The sequence below is a fragment of the Arachis hypogaea genome, chromosome 6 (assembly GCF_003086295.3).
Source record: "Arachis hypogaea cultivar Tifrunner chromosome 6, arahy.Tifrunner.gnm2.J5K5, whole genome shotgun sequence".
Lineage (NCBI taxonomy): Eukaryota > Viridiplantae > Streptophyta > Magnoliopsida > Fabales > Fabaceae > Arachis > Arachis hypogaea.
The window spans coordinates 63,232,362-63,247,596 of record NC_092041.1 but is presented as its reverse complement, the minus strand read 5'-3'; the positions used below and the strand labels follow the sequence as shown (position 1 = coordinate 63,247,596).

At 34.8% G+C, this 15,235-nt stretch overlaps 1 non-coding gene across 1 annotated transcript; it reads right to left on the bottom strand.

The window, feature by feature from the left end:
* Positions 1 to 13,465: 13,465 nt before the first annotated feature.
* On the bottom strand, positions 13,466 to 13,573 carry LOC112699851 (small nucleolar RNA R71). The gene has a single exon (XR_003152786.1). It is a non-coding gene; the product is annotated as a small nucleolar RNA R71 (small nucleolar RNA).
* Between the last annotated feature and the right edge of the window lie 1,662 nt (positions 13,574 to 15,235).

Here is a 15,235-nt window from a genome sequence, read left to right as displayed (position 1 = left end):
AATTTTTATATTATATACGTGTGAAAATGGCGGTTCAAAACCGCCATAATCACTTGAACCGCCACCAAACTCAAAGTTCATTATGGCAGCAACTAAAAATGACATAATAACCGGTTATTAAGGCGGTTCTAATATTAATGCCATTTTAAACTCTTTTTTTTGTAGTGATACGTCTCTACTTGTATCATCATTTGACAAGTTTATTAATTAGAATTAGGAAATGAATGCTTATTTTTTGCATGCTTAATTAAACAAATAAAAAGTTTCAAATAGCTAATTAAAAAGACTTGCAATCAGAAATTAAAAATAAATGTTTAACAATTGACTCACATTAAACTTTGAAGCATGAAAAATGATGGTGAGAGGGCATATGCAATCATAAAAAATTTGAAATTCAATTTAAAAAATATTTAAAACTTAAATTTAACAAAAATTTACGATCAATGGGCTTTGTATTTACTAAAATTAACAACTCACTATAATATTGGCTGAAATTAGCTGATATAGTAATGATTTCTTAATAATAATAACAATAATAAAGAAGATAATATGAAATTATAGAGGGAGGAGACTAGGGGAGTAACCAAAAGAAGCTTGAACAAATTCAGATCCTTTGAGTATATATTCTGCTCTTTCATCGGGGTGTATTATGTCATTAAGTGCCAAGTCACACCACACATAACCGCTCTTTTAGTTCCTAATAAACAAAATACAATGCTCAATTACTATATATCATTTTCCCATATTTATGTTTGTTTTGCAACAGAAGAAGCCAAGACAAAGTGGTTTTCTTTTTTAGTTTAATTAGTTACCTTTTACTGTAAGGGCATGGCATTGCCTCTCAGCGCTATGAGCCACTTGAACACATCTTTGTTTCACCAAGTAAAAGTAATAAATCAATCAATCAATCAATTAAAATTAATTACAAAAATTCAACTATGAGGAAATTAAAACAGCATTTCAGCATTCACATCATCAAAGAGTAGCACTTTCAATAAATAAACAGAAATTCAAACAGAAATAGAAGCATTAAATTTTCACCTATCAAATTCCATTAGTAACTGGCAAGACTAGACATCTTAACTTAATAACTGTAATTACTTGGTGCATAATCATTTTCTAAATCAAAAAAGGTTAAGCCAAATGCAAAGAATGAAAGGACAAAGTCTTTTCAAAATGCATGCCTCTTAGACCTTAGATTATTGGAGTGCATTTTCCATTTATATTGCTTGACTTATTAACTGTTCCTCGAGAGTAGTAAGAAACTAAGAATGCAAAGTATGTGTTTTGATGTGCAGTTGAAATTTTGAATATCATTGCTGTATTTTTAGTTTAAACTTTAAAGAAATATTCTATGTATCCGTCGTCGACGGAACTAACACATACTTCTCTGCTCTTATATTAGAATGGGTGTGAAGCTTATTCTACATAGACTTCATACCTAATTGAAGGAAAAAATCTTTTAAAATCAAGAGATTAGTAGAATGATAAAACAAAAGTCGTCATTGAATTTGTAATTTTTATTATATGTAATTCCTACTACCTTGAAGAGCTTAATGCCCACCTTTTTAATATATCAATTTCTTAGTTTGAAAGAGCTTGTTACCGAATTCAATCTTGTTTAATAAGATAGTAAGACATTGTTAGATGTATTGTTGGATATATGTATCATCTTCACCTTTTAGAACTAAGACTTAGCTGTTATAAAAACATGACACTTTCATGCAATAAGGAAGATCTCCAATTTATAGTAAAATTAGAATGAAAAAAGGAAGAGTTTGCCAAAGTACCAACTAAGGAAGAAAAAATTTATTTAATAAACAATTCTTCAAATTGGCAGTTAAAAAGAATCAACTTCTTCCAGACAAGAGTACAAGACAGTTCTCCAACTTCACGTTAAAGATTAAAAATAAGGCCTTGAAATTCAACTCAAGGAAATGGGTGTATTCAAAAATTACTATAATATTGTCACATTTTGCCATATGAGAATGGTGATTCTGTTATAACGGTAGAAGGTTTGTGAAGAACTGAAGATTGATGGTTTAGAAGTTATAATAAATTCTCGTTGTAAGTATAGTTTCTAAACCAAGCATTCAACCTTTTTTACAAACGTTTGGTTGTCACAAGTAACAAACTCAATAAAATTTATAAACTGAAGTATTCAAACCTCGGATCGTCTTCTCAAGGAATTGCAGGGAAGTATGAATTATTATTGGTTATGCAAAACAGTGTTTTTTGGGTTTTGAAAAGGTTTTGAACAAGAGAAATAAATTGCTGGAATTAATAAATTAATAACTAATAAAACTCTTGGCAAGGTATGAAAACTGGAAGTCCTATCCTAGTTATACTTCTGCTACCACTAAGTCAACTACTAACTATGAAGGTTAGTTAAGTGGATACATTAATTTAACACCTAAAGTCCTAATCAACTCCTTAAGGAAAGACTAGAGTTATAGGAATCTAAATTAATCAGCAAAGATAATAATTATCATTCACGATGAGTTTGACAACTCAAGAGTTACCAATTAATCAACCAAAGCCAAAAGGGAAAATAAATCATAAATAGAGCAAAACAATCATGAGTCTGAAATACCTCAATGTGTATTAATTAAGAAAATCAATCCCAACATGGAAAAGTTCATAAGGCAAATAGGCAACATAAGTAATACAAGCATTAAAGCATCTGGAAGTAAAAGAGAAATATAAAGTAAAAAGAATATTGAACCTGATAAAGAGTCGAAATAAATCATAATCCTAATAGAAATCCTAATCCTAAATCCTAAGAGAGAGGAGAGAGCCTCTCTTTCTAAAAACTACATCTAAATTATGAAAAGTGAATAACTGGAGATCTCCCCCTTGAGTCTCTGCATGTTCCCTGACTTTGATCTGTGTTTCTGGGCTTTGTTACAAACTTTAATGTGTCCAAAAATTTTTATAAGATGATATTTCATTCTATATATCTCCTCTCCATTGTAAGTATTCAAGAAGAAAATACATGTATATTGAGCCTTGTTATTTTTGTCATACTTTACTGTAAAATATTACCAAGCTGGATCAAATTTATCTCTATAAGAACCAGTTTGAGAATTTTGAACAGCATTATCTTGTAGCTGTGGGTTACTTGTGATTGTTCCATCTGTAACATACAAACAAAAAAATCCAGCAACCAAAATCATAAATAAATAACAATAACCTCAGCAGACAATTACCTCAAAAAATCAAAAATAAAAAATAACCTTAGAAAATCATGAACAAATAAATAACCTCAGAAAATAAAAAATCATGAATCCAAAATAACCTCAGAAAATCACAAATTCAGCAACCAAAATCATAAAGTCCAGCAAACAAATAAATCATGAACAAATAACCTCAGAAAATCAAAACTCAAAATCATGAATCCAGCAAACAAATACCAAAATTATGAATCCAGCAAATAAATAAATAAATCATGAACAAATAATAAATAAATCAAAATCATGAATCCAGCAAACAAATAAATCAAAAAATTAGGAACAAAAAATCAAAAGGCGGTGAGGAGGAATAGTAGAGTATTAGTTATCGGCAGCGAACAACGACGACGACAGAAGAGACGAGCTCTATGATGACAAGGACACGGTGGAGGCTGCGATGGTCAAACCCGTCGCTGCCGTGGTTGCGGGACGGGGTGGCTGCGGGATGCGGTGGCGGTGGGTTACTCGATTGTGGAGGTGGCTTCTATGTTTCTCAGAGAAGAGAGGAGAGATGAGTTGCTAGTTGCTACTGACTGAAAAATATGGGTTAACGAGAAGATTTAGGGTTCAGTACTTTGTTTAGCAACTACAAGAAATTGAAACATTTGTAACAAAAACTTTGTAACAAATTTAAAATTGTTACAAAAATTTTTTTTTTGTAACAAAAATTAGTAATTGTTACATAACAATAATGTTTTGTAAGAACAATACAATTTCTTACAAAACGTTTTGATATTTTGTAACGACTTAATTTTTTTTTTTTTACAAATTATATTGGCTTTTGTAACGAACCAGTGTTTTGTTGCAAAATTTTAAAATATTTTGTAACAAAAGATGAATTTGTTGCAAAAGTTTAAAATATTTTGTAACAAAATATCCATTTGTTTCAAAAACTCCAATTATTTGTAACAAAAAATTAATTTGTCACAAAATTCAATATTGTTTGTAACAAATTATTTTTTTGTCACAAAATACAAGAATTTTTGTGACTAAAAAAATTTATTTGAAAATGTTCAAATCTTTAAGATAATTTTATTTTATTTTAAAAATTTTATTTATTAAAATATTATTTGTGTTAATTAATTATTTTTTATAAAAAAAAAATTAAAGATTAAATGATTTATTTTTAAAAATGCTATATATTATTTTATATTTTTTTATAAAATTAATATATAATTTTCTTAATAATTAAGTCTTAAATGTTGATTAAAAATTAAATTTTTAAATTAAAAATTAATTATTAACCTTAAATAAAAATAGTTAAAATTTAAAAATAAAAATAAATATAAAAAGTAAAAATCTTAATTCTAACCCTCACTTTTATTTTTCATTTTGGTGTTTGTCATCCTCGTCTATTTAAATAAAATTTTAAAAAACTCCCTTAAGTATAAAACCCAACACTCATCATTAAGCTGGTAAAATCTCCGATTGTTAGAAAATAAATAATAAATTATTTGTATTGTGATTTATTATAGTTATTCATAGTTTTATTTTCAAAAAGTTATTTACCAAAAAGTAATTAAAACAAAGTTATGAGATTTTGGGTTTAAAATTAATTATAATTCATATAAAATTCATAAATATTTAGATATTTTTTTATTTAGAATTTAAAATTTTAGTAATTTGATTACTCCTAATTTTATTAAAAATACTTACTCTATACCCTAATTTATTAAAATTCTCAAATAAAAACCTAATTAGATACACTCTCCAAAATAATTTAAAATAAAAATAGTTTTTTTTTTGAAAAACTCGAAACGGCCTCATTTTAGGTAGGGGTGTACACGGTCCAATCTGACCCGAAAACTTGGTCCAGATCCGAAAAATTTTGGGACATATTGGTCCGGATTCGAAGTGGCCGGAGACCAACCCGAAAAAAAATAATGAAACCAAAAGGAGGCATGAAACCAGGATTGGGCTATAGCTCGGGTCACCCGGCTCGGTGAGCATCATTATGTGAACTTTTCATGCTAGCCTAGGGCACGCATTCAGTTCACGCAATACACAAGCTTCAGTGCCTTACTGCCTCTGACCTTCTGTGCCTTACAAGCCTTCTCCCTGACCCTGCCATAGTCCCACTCTTAGAGCTCAGTCTCCTCTCATCCTTTCCCCACAGGCCCTGACGACGGCGCTGCCAGTCTTTCCGGCGCATCCCTCTCTGTGCCTCTCATCAACCATCGCATTCTTTCCCTCTCAGTGCTCTCTCTGTCTCTCGACAGCACCATGACGGCACTAGTCACTACTCCCTATCCTCGGAGTAACAATGGTGGTGCATTGCTTCTCAGCTCCCAATGACGATGTCTCTCTCGACGACGACAACTACAAACAGCGACGGAGCTTCTCTGGCCCTTAAGGCCTGAACGACGACGGCGACAATGACTACTTCTGTTGCTGGTCTTCTTCTCTTCTCTAGCCCCTGCTCAAGTTCAGTTCAGGTAAATTATATGTTTTGAATTTCTGATTAGGGATTTGGTTATTATAATTTCTGATTAGGGATTTGAATATTGGAATTTATGATTAGGGATTTAGAGTTTTGATTATTGGAAATTCGGAATTTCTAATTAAGATTGCTTCTCTTCTGAAATTCGGGATTTAGTTATTAGAAGTTCTATTAGGTAAATTTGAAATTTGCTTCTCTTCTCTTCCTGTTAGTGAATGGTTCTGATTTTGTTCTTGTTGAGTTCCTGTTAGTGTTTTGATTAAGGCTTTATAATATTGATTGACTTTGTTCTTCTTAAGTGTCTGTTAGTGTCAATCATCTAAACTCCCTTTCATGTATATAAAAAAACGTTAAGTCATGTCCTAGACCAGACTTAGATGATGGTTAATCTGATGGATGGAATGATATATTGATTTATTATATATATAAAATTAAAATTGATGAGATACTATGTAAATAATAATATTTAAAGCCATCTGCATCCAAGTTATATAGCTGAATTAATAGAAAGAAGAAGATACATGTAAAAAATGTGAATATTCCTGTAAAGATATTTTCAAAGAAAAAATACTATGAATTGTTAAACTGTACTGATTATTGTGTTTGATTATTGAAATTTATGAATTTTTATTAGAACTTCTTATTAAGGATGGGTGCATAGTTTCTGTGATGAGGATATTGTTGCTTTGATAAGCATGTGCTTATGCCTTTGGTTGGTAATGCAATAGGGTTTTAAATTTCAGCAGATTATTGATATTGACAAAACTTTGATATGTTGTTAACTAGGGAAGTGCTAAATCTGAAGTATGCTTCCACTATTTTGTTTGAAGTCATTAACTGATTTGTATAACTATATATATTTCTATGTGTGGAGAATCTTAGTTTACATGTGATAGATAAGTTAATGTCATTGATAATGAACAAAAGGAAACAAAAAGAAAGTGTTGACTTTGTTTGTGTTGCAGCTATCTAAGGGTGTCTTTTAGCATTTCTTTATTCTTTTACTTTTCTTCCTCCTAAGAAGTAAGAACCTTATGTTAAAAGGGATTATTTCTTTTGGGAAATTGGGGAGGGGGCGGAGGGAGAAAAACAGCAATGAAGAGATAGCTTGAGAAGGTATTGTGTATGGGTGGGGAATGATAAAATGATATTAGTGTGAGGTTGGTGGAATTTTATCATGTTATGAAATTGAAAATTAATCATTGAGGTTGGGGGTAGTGGTGGTTGTCCCATGTTTGGGAGATTGATGCAAGTTTTTATATGGTTGAAGAATCCTTACAGTTCTTTGGCCTTGATCGTTATTTTTAATTTCTATAACTCCTTTAATTGTTCGCTATACTAGAGATCTTTTGAGCCATTCTATTATTTTTTGTTTTTACTTTTCTTCAAAGTATCTTATTATCTTCTTTCTATTTGTCTTTAGCATGTACTTTGTGTCAATATCTAAATGTGTTTGATGTAATATGCTTATATTCAATAGGTAAAGAAAATGTGTCCAAATGATCCTGTTGCAACAATGAAATTGAAGGAATATGAAAAGGCAGTTATGAAACTTAAATTTGAAGAAGCCATTACTGCACTAGAGTCTCAAAGGCGTTTAGTAGCTGAATCTATTCGTAGAATGCTTCTATGTTTCTTGATCATTACTGTCCTCTCTATTCTGCTGTGAAACTTCTTGATTGTGGTTCCATGTGAGCTTTTTGAAGTGGCTATTTTTGTTATTTTTTGCATGTTCTTTTTTGCTATTTTAACCTTTTTTTTGTATTGTTGGTTTCTATCTCAGAAACTGCTCCCATCATTTTATACATTACATTAAAGATTTTGATAGGCTTGTTCTACAATCACCAAGGTTATACAACTTGATACATAATGATTCACTGTTTTTGAAAATTGGTAGGCATTTATCCTTTTCTGTAAGGTCCCACATCGGTTGGGGAGGGGAACGAAGCATGCCTTATAAGGGTGTGGATACCTCTTCCCTAGCATGACACATTTTGACGAGTGAGTATGGGAGGTTTCTGCTATCATCCCTATCGTCAAAGGCAAAACCGTGAGGCCTTGTGTGCCAAAGCGGACAATATCATGCTAGCGGGTGACCTAGGCTGTTACATTTTCCGTGCTAGACAATGCCCAATTGCACGGGTTTGGATTTTCGCACTAAAAATGGGATTTGACACTGCAAGTATAGTCCAAACCCAACAATTGATCATCAATCAAATAATAAACTCAACACAAAATAACCGAGAGTAATTAAACCTTGGGTCGTCTTCCCTAGGAGTTGCAATTAAGTGTCTATTATTGGCTATGGGGAAGTGGGGATTGATGGCATGAGATTGCAAGAAATATAAAGTGCAATAAAATAAAAAGGCAAGAAAATGTAATTGGCAAGAAAGGTAAATAACAAGAAAGTAATTTAACATGAAAGTATAAACAATGCAAATAGAATTTAAGTGCCAAAAAGAGCTTTTGGTGAGAATTGGGTGATTAGAGATTCCTATCCTAGTTGTGGACCACAAACATGGCAATTGTGTATGGATTAATCCCAATTAGTCAACCCTACATCGAGAATAAGTCAAAAGGGCATAATTAATTTCAATCCACAAGTCCTAATCAACTCACTAATTAACTTAGTGAAAGACTAGCGTTAGTGGAAACCAAATTAATTAACAACCCTCACACAATGTGGAATGGACATCCACCACTCAAGTTCATCCAAACCACATAATTTCCTAACCAAGAGTATAGAAAACTAGGCTAAAATCCTACCAAATATTTTATCAAACACTTGGTAGGCATAGAAAGAAAGCATGATAAAATGACAATAAGTAATAAATGCTACAACTACCAAGCAAGGAAAATAAAGAGAGCAACTCAATAAAGCAATACAAGAGGCATGAAACATAAAATTGTATTAAATGTAAATTAAAGTAACAAGAGTGCAAATACATAAAAATGGCAAAAATAAAGAAAGTGACAAGATAAAGTGATGAAATTAAGACAATAGAACAAGGAGAGGTAGAAGAAACTAGATTAAAACAAGAATAGAAATTACAAAGAAAATAAACTAAGAACCCTAAATTCTAGAGAGAAAGGGGAGCTTCTCTCTCTAGGAAACAACTTACATAATGCTATGCTAGCCCTAATTGCTCCCCATTCACATGGAGTGAGGCCTCCTTTAATATAGGAAGAATCAGCTTCAGAAGGTCCAAAAATTGGGCTCTGGAGGCCCATAAGTCGCCCCCAGCGATTTGCATTAATGAGGTCACGCGCTGGTACCTGTGCATGCGTATGCACATATGCTGATTTTCTTCTTGTGCATACGCACAGATTGTCGTGCGTACGAACACATGGTTTTGTGCCTCTTGTGCGTACGCACAGCAGGTTGTGCGCACGCACACTCCAATGTGTGATTGTCCTTTGTTTTCTTCTTGTTTTCTCCCTTTGTACATGCTTCCTTCCATTTTTGGCTATCCATTCTTGCCTCCAAGGCCTGAAATCACTCAGCAAACATGTCATGGCATCAAATGGAATAAAAGTGGAATTAAACTGCTCTTTTCAAGCACAAAAACGCATATTTTCACATTTAGGATCAAATTGGGGACAAAACACAAAAGTATGCTATTTTGGTGCTTAAGTGTGAGTTCATGTGATGAAATCCATCCTAATTGAGTCAAAATATACCATCAAATATGGACTCATCAATTTCCCCACACTTAAACAATAGCATGTCGTCATGCTAAACCAACAAGGAGAATGATCAAGAAGGGATAATCAACTTTTTAAATGCAACTACCTATATGCATGCAAGTACGTATGTACTATCTATAGCTATATATCTATCTATAGTATCTATATAAAATTAGTGAAAACAAAGAATCAAATTCTCAAGCAAATATAGACAAGTAGGGCCAAGCAAAGAATTAATTCAATGCAAGCAAAATCTAAAGAATTGATTCAAGACATCAAAAATAAAGCAACTTGCAAGAATACATGATAAGAATTATGGAAACATAGAGTTGAGTAATTAAACCCTCATTAGGTGTGTATACACTCTAATCACTCGGTGTTTAGGGTCAAATCACTCAAATCTCCTTCTGATGAGCGGATAATTTGTACGCTTTTTGGCATTGTTTTTAGTATGTTTTTAGTATGATCTAGTTAGTTTTTAGTATATTTTTATTAGTTATTAGTTAAAATTCACTTTTCTGGACTTTACTATGAGTTTGTGTGTTTTTCTATGATTTCAGGTATTTTCTGGCTGAAATTGAGGGACCTGAGCAAAAATCTGATTCAGAGACTGAAAAGGACTGCAGATGCTGTTGGATTCTGACCTCCCTGAACTCGAAGTGGATTTTCTGGAGCTACAGAAGCCCAATTGGCGCGCTCTCAACGGCGTTGGAAAGTAGACATCCTGGGCTTTCCAGCAATATATGATAGTCCATACTTTGCCTAAGATTTGATGGCCCAAACCGGTGTTCAAAGTCACCCTCAGAAATCCCAGCGTTAAACGCCGGAACTGGCACCAAAATGGGAGTTAAACGACCAAACTGGCATAAAAGCTGGCGTTTAACTCCAAGAAGAGTCTCTACACGAAAATGCTTCATTGCTCAGCCCAAGCACACACCAAGTGGGCCCGGAAGTGGATTTTTATGTCATTTACTCATCTCTGTACACCCTAGGCTGCTAGTTTTCTATAAGTAGGACATTATACTATTGTATTTTAATCTTGGTTCTTCTGGTTCCCTCTCTGGGGCCGAAACCAATGATCACTCTTGTTCTTATGTATTTTCAATGGTGGAGTTTCTACACACATAGATTAAGGTGTGGAGCTCTGCTGTACCTCGAGTATTAATGCAATTACTATTGTTTTTCTATTCAATTCCGCTTGTTCTTATTCTAAGATATCACTTGTTCTTCAACTTGATGAATGTGATGATCCGTGACACTCATCATCATTCTCACCTATGAACGTGTGACTGACAACCACCTCCGTTCTACCTTCGATTGGGTGAATATCTCTTGGATTCTTTAACCGGAATCTTCGTGGTATAGGCTAGAACTGATGGCGGCATTCAAGAGAATCCGGAAGGTCTAACCTTGTCTGTGGTATTCTGAGTAGGATTCAATGATTGAATGACTGTGACGTGCTTCAAACTCCTGAGGGCGGGGCGTTAGTGACAGACGCAAAAGAATAACTGGATTCTATTCCGGCCTGATCGAGAACCGACAGATGGATAGCCGTGCCGTGACAGGGTGCGTTGAACATTTCCACTGAGAGGATGAGAGGTAGCCACTGACAACGGTGAAACCCTTGCTTAAGCTTGCCATGGAAAGGAGGAAGAAGGATTGGATGAAGACAGTAGGAAAGCATAGAGACGGAAGGGAAGGCATCTTCATACGCTTATCTGAAGTTCCTACCAATGAATTACATAAGTATCTCTATCTTTATCTTTATGTTTTATGCGTTTATCACCATACCCATTTGAGTTTGCCTGACTGAGATTTACAAGGTGACCATAGCTTGCTTCATACCAACAATCGCTGTGGGATCGACCCTTACTCGCATAAGGTTTATTACTTGGACGACCCAGTACACTTGCTGGTTAGTTGTGCGAAGTTGTAGTGATCACAATTTCGCGCTACCAAGTTTTTGGCGCCGTTGCCGGGGATTGTTCGAGTATGGACAACTGACGGTTCATCTTGTTGCTTAGATTAGGTATTTTTTTTTTCTTCAGAGTTCTTAAGAATGAATTCTAGAGTTTCATGATGATTTGTTGAAGTCTGGCTGGCTGTGAAGCCATGTCTAATTTCATTGGACCGAGGTTTCAACTTATCATCACAAGAGCTTATTGATTTCTATCAATCTTGCTTTTGGAGCAGTGATCTGCTAAGGCTTGGCTGGCCATTGGCCATGTCTAGTGTTTTGGACCGAAGCTCTCCTTGAAAGCTTGGCTGGCTGTGAAGCCATGTCTAATTCCTGGACCGGAGTCTTAGACTAGCATTGCACTGATTCCTGGAATTCTCATTAAGAACTTTGATATCTTTTTCCACTTAATTTTCGAAAAAAGCACAAAAAAAATTACAAAATCATAAAATCCAAAAATTTCTTGTTTGAGTCTAGTATCTCATGTTAAGTTTGGTGTTAATTGCATGCATTCATTCATGTGTCTTAGTGATCTTCAAGATGTTCTTGATGATTTCTTACTCTAATCTTTAAATTCTCTTGACTTGAGTGTTTTGTGTGTCTCATATGCATTAGTAGTATACAAACTGCTAAGTTTGGTGTCTTGCATGCATTGTTATTTGATTTTAGTTGCATTTTGATTATTAAAAATCCAAAAATATTTTTAATTTGTGTCTTCTCAAGTCAATAATACAGAGAATTGAAGATTCAGAACATACAGCAGAGGAATTGCACAGAAAAAGCTGGGCGTTCAAAACGCCCAGTGAAGAAGGACAGATTGGCGTTTAAACGCCAGCCAGGGTACCTGGTTGGGCGTTTAACGCCCAAAAGGGTATAGTTTTGGGCGTTAAACGCCAGAATGTGCACCATTCTGGGCGTTTAACGCCAGGATGGCACAAGGGGGAAGATTCTGTTTTTTAATGCAATTTTTTTCAGGTTTTTAAAGTTTTTCAAAATCAAATCTTTTTCAAATCATATCTTTTCAATCATATGTTTTCAAAATTGATTTCTTTCTATTTTCAAAAATACTTGCTATCAATTAATGATTTGATTCAACATTTCAAGTATGTTGCCTTTTCTGTTGAGAAAGGTTTAATGTTTGAATCATATCTTTTCTTGATAGCCAAGTCATTAATTTTCAAAATCAAATCTTTTAAAATGTTTTTCAAATCATATCTTCTCAATCACATCTTTTTAAAACTAATCATATCTTCTTAACCACATCTTTTTAAAATAGTTTTCAATCAAATCTTTTTGATTTCTAATTTCAAAATCTTTTTCAAAAATCACTTGATTTCTTGTCCACTTTCATTTTCGAAAATCAATTAGTGTTTTTCAAAAATATTTTCAAAATCTTTTACTCAATTTTCGAAAATTACTTCCCTTCTTCTCACATCCTTCTATTTATGGACTAACACTATTCCTTAATGCAAAATTCGAACTCCATCCTCTTTGGTAAGTTCGAATTTTCTACTTCTGTCTTCTACTTTTCTTTTCCTCTGACACCTAAAGGAATCTCTATACTGTGACATAGAGGATTCCACATTTTCTTGTTCCCTTCTCTTTCTTATGAGCAGGAGCAAGGACAAAAGCATTCTTGTTGAGGCTGATCCTGAACCTGAAAGGACCTTGAAGAGAAAGCTAAGAGAAGCCAAAGCACAACTCTCTGTAGAGGACCTAACAGAAATCTTCAAAGAAGAAGAACCTATGGCAGCCGAAAACAACAACAATGCCAACAATGCAAGGAAGGTGCTGGGTGACTTTAATGCACCTACTCCCGACTTTTATGGGAGAAGCATCTCTATCCCTGCCATTGGAGCAAACAACTTTGAGCTTAAGCCTCAATTAGTTTCTCTAATGCAACAGAATTGCAAGTTCCATGGACTTCCATTGGAAGATCCTCATCAGTTTTTAGCTGAGTTCTTGCAAATCTGTGACACTGTCAAGACTAATGGGGTTGACCCTGAGGTCTACAGACTTATGCTATTCCCTTTTGCTGTAAGAGACAGAGCTAGAATATGGTTGGACTCACAACCTAAAGAAAGCCTGAACTCTTGGGAAAAGCTAGTCAATGCCTTCTTGGCAAAGTTCTTTCCGCCTCAAAAATTGAGTAAGCTTAGAGTGGAAGTCCAAACCTTCAGACAGAAGGAAGGAGAATCCCTCTATGAAGCTTGGGAAAGATACAAACAATTAATCAGAAAGTGTCCTTCTGATATGCTTTCTGAATGGAGCATCATAGGTATTTTCTATGATGGTCTCTCTGAACTGTCCAAGATGTCTTTGGATAGCTCTGCTGGAGGATCTCTTCATCTGAAGAAGACGCCTACTGAAGCTCAAGAGCTAATTGAAATGGTTGCAAATAACCAATTCATGTACACTTCTGAAAGAAATCCTGTGAACAATGGGACTAGTCAGAAGAAAGGAGTTCTTGAGATTGACACTCTGAATGCCATATTGGCTCAGAACAAAATATTGACCCAACAAGTCAATATGATTTCTCAAAGTCTGTCTGGAATGCAAAATGCACCAAGCAGTACTAAGGAAGCTTCATCTAAGGAAGAAGCTTATGATCCTGAGAACCCTTCAATAGAAGAGGTGAATTACATGGGAGAACCCTATGGAAACACCTATAACCCTTCATGGAGAAATCATCCAAATCTCTCATGGAAGGATCAATAGAGACCTCAACAAGGTTTCAACAACAATAACGGTGGAAGAAACAGGTTTAGCAATAGCAAGCCTTTTCCATCATCTTCTCAGCAACAGACAGAGAGTTCTAAGCAGAATAACTCTGACTTAGCAACCATGGTCTCTGATCTAATCAAAACCACTCAAAGTTTCATGACTGAAACAAGGTCCTCCATTAGAAACTTGGAGGCACAAGTGGGACAGCTGAGCAAGAAAATTACTGAACTCCCTCCTAGTACTCTCCCAAGCAATACAGAAGAAAATCCAAAAGGAGAGTGCAAGGCCATCAACATGGCCGAATTTTGGGAGGAAGGAGAAACAGTGAACGCCACTGAGGAAGACCTCAACGGACGTCCACTGGCTTCCAATGAGTTCCCCAATGAGGAACCATGGGAATCTGAGGCTCAAAATGAGACCATAGAGATTCCCTTGGACTTACTTCTGCCATTCATGAGCTCTGATGAGTATTCCTCCTCTGAAGAGGATGAGTATGTCACTGAAGAGCAAGTTGCTAAATACCTTGAAGCAATCATGAAGCTAAATGACAAGTTATTTGGAAATGAGACTTGGGAGGATGAACCCCCTTTGCTCACCAAAGAACTGGATGACTTGTCTAGGCAGAAACTGCCTCAAAAGAGACAAGATCCTGGGAAGTTTTCAATACCTTGTACCATAGGCACCATGACCTTCAAGAAGGCCTTGTGTGACTTAGGGTCAAGTGTAAACCTCATGCCTCTCTCTGTGATGGAGAAGCTAGGGATCTTTGAGGTGCAAGCTTCAAAAATCTCACTAGAGATGGCAGACAACTCAAGAAAACAAGCCTATGGACTTGTAGAGGATGTTCTGGTAAAAGTAGAAGACCATTACATCCCTACTGATTTCATAGTCCTAGAGACTGGGAAGTGCATGGATGAATCCATCATCCTTGGCAGACCCTTCCTAGCCACAGCAAGGGCTGTGATTGATGTTGATAGAGGAGAGTTGATCATTCAAGTGAATGAAGAATCCTTGGTGTTTAAGGCTCAAGGATATCCCTCTGTCACCATGGAGAGGAAGCATGAAGAGCTTCTCTCAAAACAGAGCCAAACAGAGCCCCCACAGTCAAACTCTAAGTTTGGCATTGGGAGGCCACAACCAAACTCTAAGTTTGGTATTGAACCCCCACATTCAAACTCTAAGTTTGGTGTTGGGAGG